The following is a 6,996-nucleotide window of genomic DNA, read 5'->3' on the forward strand; positions in this document are numbered from 1 at the left end:
AGGTGGGGATTTGGGGGGATTTTGGGGGGATTTGAGGGGGTCTGGAGGGGATCTGGGGGGGATTGGGGGGATTTGAGGGGATTTGGGGGAGGGTTGAGGGAATTTGGGGGGGTCTCGGGGGGTTTGGGGACCCCCGGGTGGGGATTTGGGGGGATTTTGGGGGGGTCGGGGGGGATTTGAGGGGGTATGGAGGGGATTTGTGGGGGATTGGGGGGGATTTGGGGAGGTTTGGGGGGGGTCTCAGAGGGTTTGGGGGGGACTGGGGAGGTCTGGGGGGGGTTGGCGACCCCTAGGTGGCGATTTGGGGGAGATTGGGGGGATTTTGGGGGGATTTGGGGGAGGGTTGAGGGAATTTGGGGTGTCTCGGGGGTTTGGGGGGATTTGGGTGGGGACTTGTGGGGATTTTGGGCCGGTTTGGGGGGGATTGGGGGATTTGGGGGGGTTGGGGGGATTTGGGGGTTCTTGGGGGGTTTGGGGATCCCGGGTGGGGATTTGGGGGGATTTGGGGGGATTTTGGGCCGGTTTAGGGAGGATTTGGGGGGATTTTGGGGGGATCTGGGGGGATTTGAGGGGGTTTTGGGGGGCTTTGGGGGGATTTTTGGGGGATTTTGGGGGTCTGAGGGGGATTGGGGAGGTTTTGGGAGGATTTGGGGGGGTTTTGGAACCCCCGGGTGGGAATTTGGGGGGATTTTGGGGGGATTTGGGGTCTCCAAGGGGGGGTCTGGGGGGTTTGGGGACCCCCTGGTTCGGTTTTGGGGGGGATTTGGGGGGGTCTGGGGGGGGGGACCCCAAAGTGGGATCGGACACCCCGAAATTAAACTGGGACCCCAAAATTGAACTGGGACCCCCAAAATTAAACTGGGACGCCAAAATTTAACTGGGACATCCCAAAATTAAACTGGGACCCCCCAAAATTAAACTGGGACACCCCAAAATTGGAGTGGGACCCCCCAGATTTGAACTGGAACCACCAAAATTAAACTGGGACCCCCAAAAATTGGACTGGGACATCCCAAAATTGAACTGGGACCCCAAAATTGAACCGGGACATCCCAAAATTGAACTGGGACATCCCAAAATTGAACTGGGACCCCCCCAAAATTAAAATTAAACTGGGACCCCAAAGTTGAACCGGGACATCCCAAAATTAAACTGGGACCCCCCAAAATTAAACTGGGACCCCCAAATTTGGACTGGGACCCCAAAATTTAACTGGGACACCCCGAATTTGAACTGGGACCCCAAAGTTAAACTGGGGCCCCCAAATTTGAACTGGAACCACCAAAATTGAACTGGGACCCCCAAAAATTGAACTGGGACGCCCCAAATTTGGACTGGGACCCCAACATTTAACTGGGACACCCCGAATTTGAACTGGAACCACCAAAATTAAACTGGGACCCCCAAAAATTGGACTCGGACGCCCCAAAGTTGAACTGGGACCCCCCAAAATTTAACCGGGACCCCCCAAATTTGAACTGGAACTACCAAAATTAAACTGGGACCCCAAAATTGAACCGGGACATCCCGAAATTAAACTGGGACCCCCCAAAATTAAACTGGGACCCCCAAAAATTGGACTGGAACCACCAAAATTGAACTGGGACCCCCCAAAATTTAACTGGGACCCCCAAAAATTGGACTGGGACCCCAAAATTGAACTGGGATCCCCCAAAATTTAACTGGGACCCCCCAAAATTAAACTGGGACACCCCAAAATTAAACTGGGACACCCCAAATTTGGACTGGAACCACCAAAATTGAACTGGGACCCCCCAAAATTTAACTGGGACCCCCAAAAATTGGACTGGGACCCCCCAAAATTAAACTGGGACGCCCCAAATTTGGACTGGAACCACCAAAATTGAACTGGGAGCCCCCAAAACCGAACCGGGACCCCCCAAACCCGAGGCCCCGCCCCCCCGGTGACACCGGGTGACACTGGCGCGGTGACACCGGGGTGGGGGTGGGGGGGGGGTGTTGGTGACAGTTTCCATGGCAACCGTGCCCCCCCCTCCCCCCCCCCGGGGCCGAACAAAGGCGGCTCAGAGCGGGAACAGCGCGGCCATTCAGGGCCGGGGGGGCCGGGGGGGATTTGGGGGGTCCTGAGGGGGATTTGGGGGGTCCGGGGGGGTCACGGGGGAGTTTTGGGGGGTCTGGTGGGGGTCCTGACGGGGTTTTGGGGGATCCTGGGGGGTCACGGGGGAGTTTTGGGGGGGTCCTGAGGGGGTTTTGGGGGGTCCAGGGGGGTCCCAGAGGGGTCCTGAGGGTTTTTTGGGGATCCTGGGGGGTCACGGGGGAGTTTTGGGGGGGTCTGGGGGGGTCCTGAGGGGGTTTTGGGGGGTCAAAAGGGGGTCTTGGGGGGGGGTTGGGGGGTCCTGAGGGGGGTTTGGGGGGTCCCGAGGGGATTTTGGGGGGTCCTGAGGGGGATTTGGGGGGTCCGGGGGGGTCCTGAGGGGCTTTTGGGGGACCCTGGGGGGTTACGGGGGAGTTTTGGGGGGTCTGGGGGGGTCCTGAGGGGGTTTTGGGGGGGGTTGGGGGGGTCCTGAGGGGGATTTTGGGGGGTCCGGGGGGGTCCCAGGGGGGTCCCGAGGGGTCCCAGGGGGTCCTGAGGGGGTTTGGGGGGGTCCCGAGGGGTCCTTGGGGGGGTCCTGAGGAGGTTTTAGGGGGTCCGGGGGGGTCCTTGGGGTTTTGGGGGTCCTGGGGGGGATTTGGGGGGTCCTGAGGGGGTTTTGGGGGGTCTGGGGGGGGTCCTTGGGGGGTCCTGAGGGGGATTTGGGGGGTCCTGAGGGGGTTTGGGGGGGGTCCTGAGGGGGTTTTTAGGGGGTCCGGGGGGTCCTTGGGGGTTTTGGGGGTCCTGGGGGGGATTTGGGGGGTCCTGAGGGGGATTGGGGGGGGGTCCTGAGGGGGTTTTAGGGGTCCGGGGGGGTCCTTGGGGGTTTTGGGGGTCCTGGGGGGGATTTGGGGGGTCCTGAGGGGGATTGGGGGGGTCCTGAGGGGGTTTTAGGGGGTCCGGGGGGGTCCTTGGGGGTTTTGGGGGTCCTGAGGGGGTTTTGGGGGGTCCCGAGGGGTTTGGGGGGGGTCCCAAGGGGGTCCCGTGGGGGTTTTGGGGGATCCTGAGGGGGATTTGGGGGGTCCGGGGGGGGTCCCAGGGGGGGTCCTGAGGGGGTTTTGGGGGGTCCGGGGGGGTCCTTGGGGGGTCCTGAGGGGGATTTGGGGGGTCCTGAGGGGGTTTTGGGGGGGTCCCGAGGGGGTCTCGGGGGGGGATTTGGGGGGTCCCGAGGGGTCCTTGGGGGGTCCTGAGGGGCTTTTGGGGGATCCTGGGGGGTCACGGGGGAGTTTTGGGGGGTCCTGAGGGGGATTTGGGGGGTCACGGGGGAGTTTTGGGGGGTCTGGGGGGGTCCTGAGGGGGTTTTGGGGGGTCAAAAGGGGGTCTTGGGTGGGTTTGGGGGGTCCTGAGGGGGATTTGGGGTGTCCGGGGGGGTCCCAGGGGGGTCCCGAGGGGTCCCAGGGGGGTCCTGAGGGGGTTTGGGGGGTCCCGAGGGGTCACGGGGGAGTTTTGGGGGGTCCGGGGGTGTCCCGGGGGGTCCTTGGGGGGCCCTGAGGGGGTTTTGGGGGATCCCAGGGGGTTCCCAGAGATAAAGTGAGGGGAAATGGGGATAAAATGGGGAAAAAATGGGGAAAATGTGGAAAATGTAAAATGAGGAAAAGGGGGGCGAAATGGGGATAAACTGGGGGGGTTAAATGGGGAAAAGGGGGTAAAATGGGAATAAAATGGGAATACAGTGGGGTAAAATGAGGAAAAGGGGGTAAAATGGGAATAAAGTGGGGTAAAATGGGGATGAACTGGGGTAAAATGGGAATAAATTGGCCAAAAGGGGATCAGAGCGGGGATAAATTGGGGTAAAATGGGGTTAAAAAGGGGAAAAATGGAACAAAGCACAGTAAAACCAGGGCCAGGCAGAGACAAAAAAGGGGCTGAAATGTCCAGAATGGAGCTAAATAAAAGCAAAAAAAAGACTAAATAAGATCAAACTGGGGCTAAAGAAGGAGAAAATGAGGGCAAAGTGGCCAAAATGGGGCTCATCAGGAGCAAACTGGGAACAAATTTGGGCAAAAATGAGCCAAAACACGGCTTGAATTGCCAAGACACGGGTGACACACAACTCAAATGGTCAAAATGGGGCTAAATTGGGCTAAAACGGGCCAAATTGGGGCTAAAACCAAGGGTTTGGGGGACGCGGGGACTGAAGTGTTGGGGTCAAAGCCACGTATGGAGACAAGGCACGAAGTCAGCACCACTCCGCCTCCAATTTCTGCCTTTTTTATCGCCGAATTCCGCGGTGGGGGGGGATGATTTGAGTCCCTCTCGAAGCTCTTTGGGTGGGATGAGAGCGGAAGAATCCCGGAGGATGATGAAGGTGACGGCTCCTTTCCAAACCCTGAGGGGATCCCGGCTGAGGGAACAGGGCGGGAGCAGCAGAACCGGCCCAGCCGCCGCCCGAGGCTTGGGCGGGAGGTGGTGACACCTTTCGAGAGGTGGTGACACCTTTCGGGAGGTGGTGACACCTTTCGGGAGGTGGTGACACCTTTCGGGAGGTGGCTCAGCCTGGAGTCACACACCACAGGGCGTGTGTAGGGTGCGACCCGCCGCCCCCTCAACCTGAGGGCGAACCCACCCGGGGCGTGCTCAAACCGCTGCCAGGAGACCCGGAGAGCGTAGCGGCGATGCCCAGCGGTGTGTCAAGGCGGGTAGGAGCGGCGATTCAGCCATCGCGGCCGGGCTCGGAGCCGCCGCTGCCGCCGCCGCCTTTCCCTGAGGGACCGCGGACAAAATGGCGGCGCCGACCCGGCGGCTCCCTCAGCGCTTTTCCCGCCCTTTGCCGCGGCCACGCCCCCTCCCGCCCAACCGACCAATCAGAACCCGCCGTTACGCCTTGACCCCGCCCCCCTCTCCGCAGTCCCTGAGGCGAGCGGCGGCGCCGTGAGGGGGGAAAAGAAAAAAAAAACATTTTTCTGAGGTAAAAACTTCGATTTCTGAGGTAAAAATCACCGGTTTTGGGGCCAGAAGGCGATTTTTTTACGAAAAAACGCCTTTTTTCTGAAGAAAACATATTTTTTTACTGAGGGAAAACCTGATTTTCACTGATTCCGTGAGGTGGCAAAGCTATTTCTACTGAGGGAAAACCTGATTTTCACTGATTCCGTGAGGTAAAAATCACAGGTTTCCAGGGAAAAAACACGTTTTCTGAAGTAAAAGTACGTTTCGTGAGGTAAAATTAAAGGAAAAAGGGGGAATTGATTCCTTTTTTTTTCCAATCCTGGAGTCTCCCAGGACAGTGATGGAAGCAGAGCCAGGACGGAATGAGGGTAAGTGAAATAAACACCAATTTTAGGTGGTTTAAACCCAAAAACCCCACGTGAAACACAAAACTGTCTGAATAAAAACCACATTCCCTCTTCCAAATGTGTTTTCAGCCCAGACTTAGCCCCTTCACCTGTAAAACTTGGTGCTAAAAATTGACTTTTTGGGACAAAATTGACTTTTTTCCCCACTTATCTCCTGCAGAAGTTGCTGCAGTTGGAGGTTTGGGATATCAGGAACCAAAACTACCCCAAAAACGGGGAAGTTTTGGGTTTTAATAAATTTATTTTCCAACTGCAGGTGTGTGCCAGCCCTGATAACGTCTCGGTTTGGGCTAAATCCTCTCATTTTAAACTAAAAATCAGTGTTTATTTTGGAATTCTGCATTACTGAGGCGTTCTTCCTAACTTTGAGACATTTTCCCACTATTTTGGGATCCCTAAATAACATTTTTGGGGCGATTTTCTGAAAAACCTTTGCGCTTTTCGCTGCAATTTTTCCCCTTTTTTTGATGCAATTTTTTGCTCTTTTCACTGCATTTTTTTTGCAATTCCCCCCTATTTTTTGCAATTTTTTTCTTTTCACTGCAATTTTTCCCTATTTTTGCTGCAATTTTCTATTTTCACTGCCATTTCTGCTCTTTTTTGCTGCAATTTTCTATTTTCACTGCAATTTTTTGCAATTTCTGCTCTCTTCACTGCAATTTTTTGCAAATTTTTCCTTTTTTCACTGCAATTTTCCCTATTTTTGCGGCAATTTTCTATTTTCACTGCAATTTCTGCTTTTTTCACTGCAATTTTTACGCTTTTCACTGCAATTTTTTTACTCTTTTCACTGCAATTTTTTTGCAATTTCCCCCTATTTTTGCTGCAATTTTTTGCAATTTTCTGCTCTTTTTCACTGCAATTTCTGCTTTTTTCACTGCAATTTTTTTGCAATTTCTGCTCTTTTCACTGCAATTTTTTGCAATTTTTTCCTTTTTTCACTGCAATTTCCCCTATTTTTGCTGCAATTTTATATTTTCACTGCAATTTCTGCTTTTTTCACTGCAGTATTTTGCAATTTTTGCTCTTTTCACTGCAATTTTTTGCTCTTTTCACTGCTTTTTTTTTTTTGCAATTCCCCCCTATTTTTGCTGCAATTTTTTGCAATTTTCCCCTTTTCACTGCAATTTCTGCTTTTTTCACTGCAAATTTTTCTTTTTTTCCACTGCAATTTCCCCTATTTTTGCTGCAATTTTTGCTCTTTTCACTGCAATTTCTGCTCTTTTCACTGCAGTTTTTTGCAATTTTTGCTCTTTTCACTGCAATTTTTTTCCTTTTTTCACCGCAATTTTTCCCTATTTTCGCTGCAATTTTCTGCTCTTTTCACTGCAATTTTTTTCTCAGTGCAGCTTTTCCCACAAATTCAGGATTTCTCCTCCCGTTTAACCGATTTTGGGTGGTTTTTCCTCAAAAAACACACTCGAGTTTTTTTTTGGGGGGGGATGATTTATTGGCTCCCTCAGTGTTTCTTGCTGGCGGCGGCGACCTGGGGGAGGAAAAATGGGGAAATTGGTTAAAATGGGCCAAATTCAGCCGGATTTGAGGTGGAATTTTGGGGAAAAAAATCAGGGATTTACCTGCCCGGCG

Source organism: Vidua chalybeata, chromosome 39 (genome assembly GCF_026979565.1).
Source record: "Vidua chalybeata isolate OUT-0048 chromosome 39, bVidCha1 merged haplotype, whole genome shotgun sequence".
NCBI classification, from domain to species: Eukaryota; Metazoa; Chordata; class Aves; order Passeriformes; family Viduidae; genus Vidua; species Vidua chalybeata.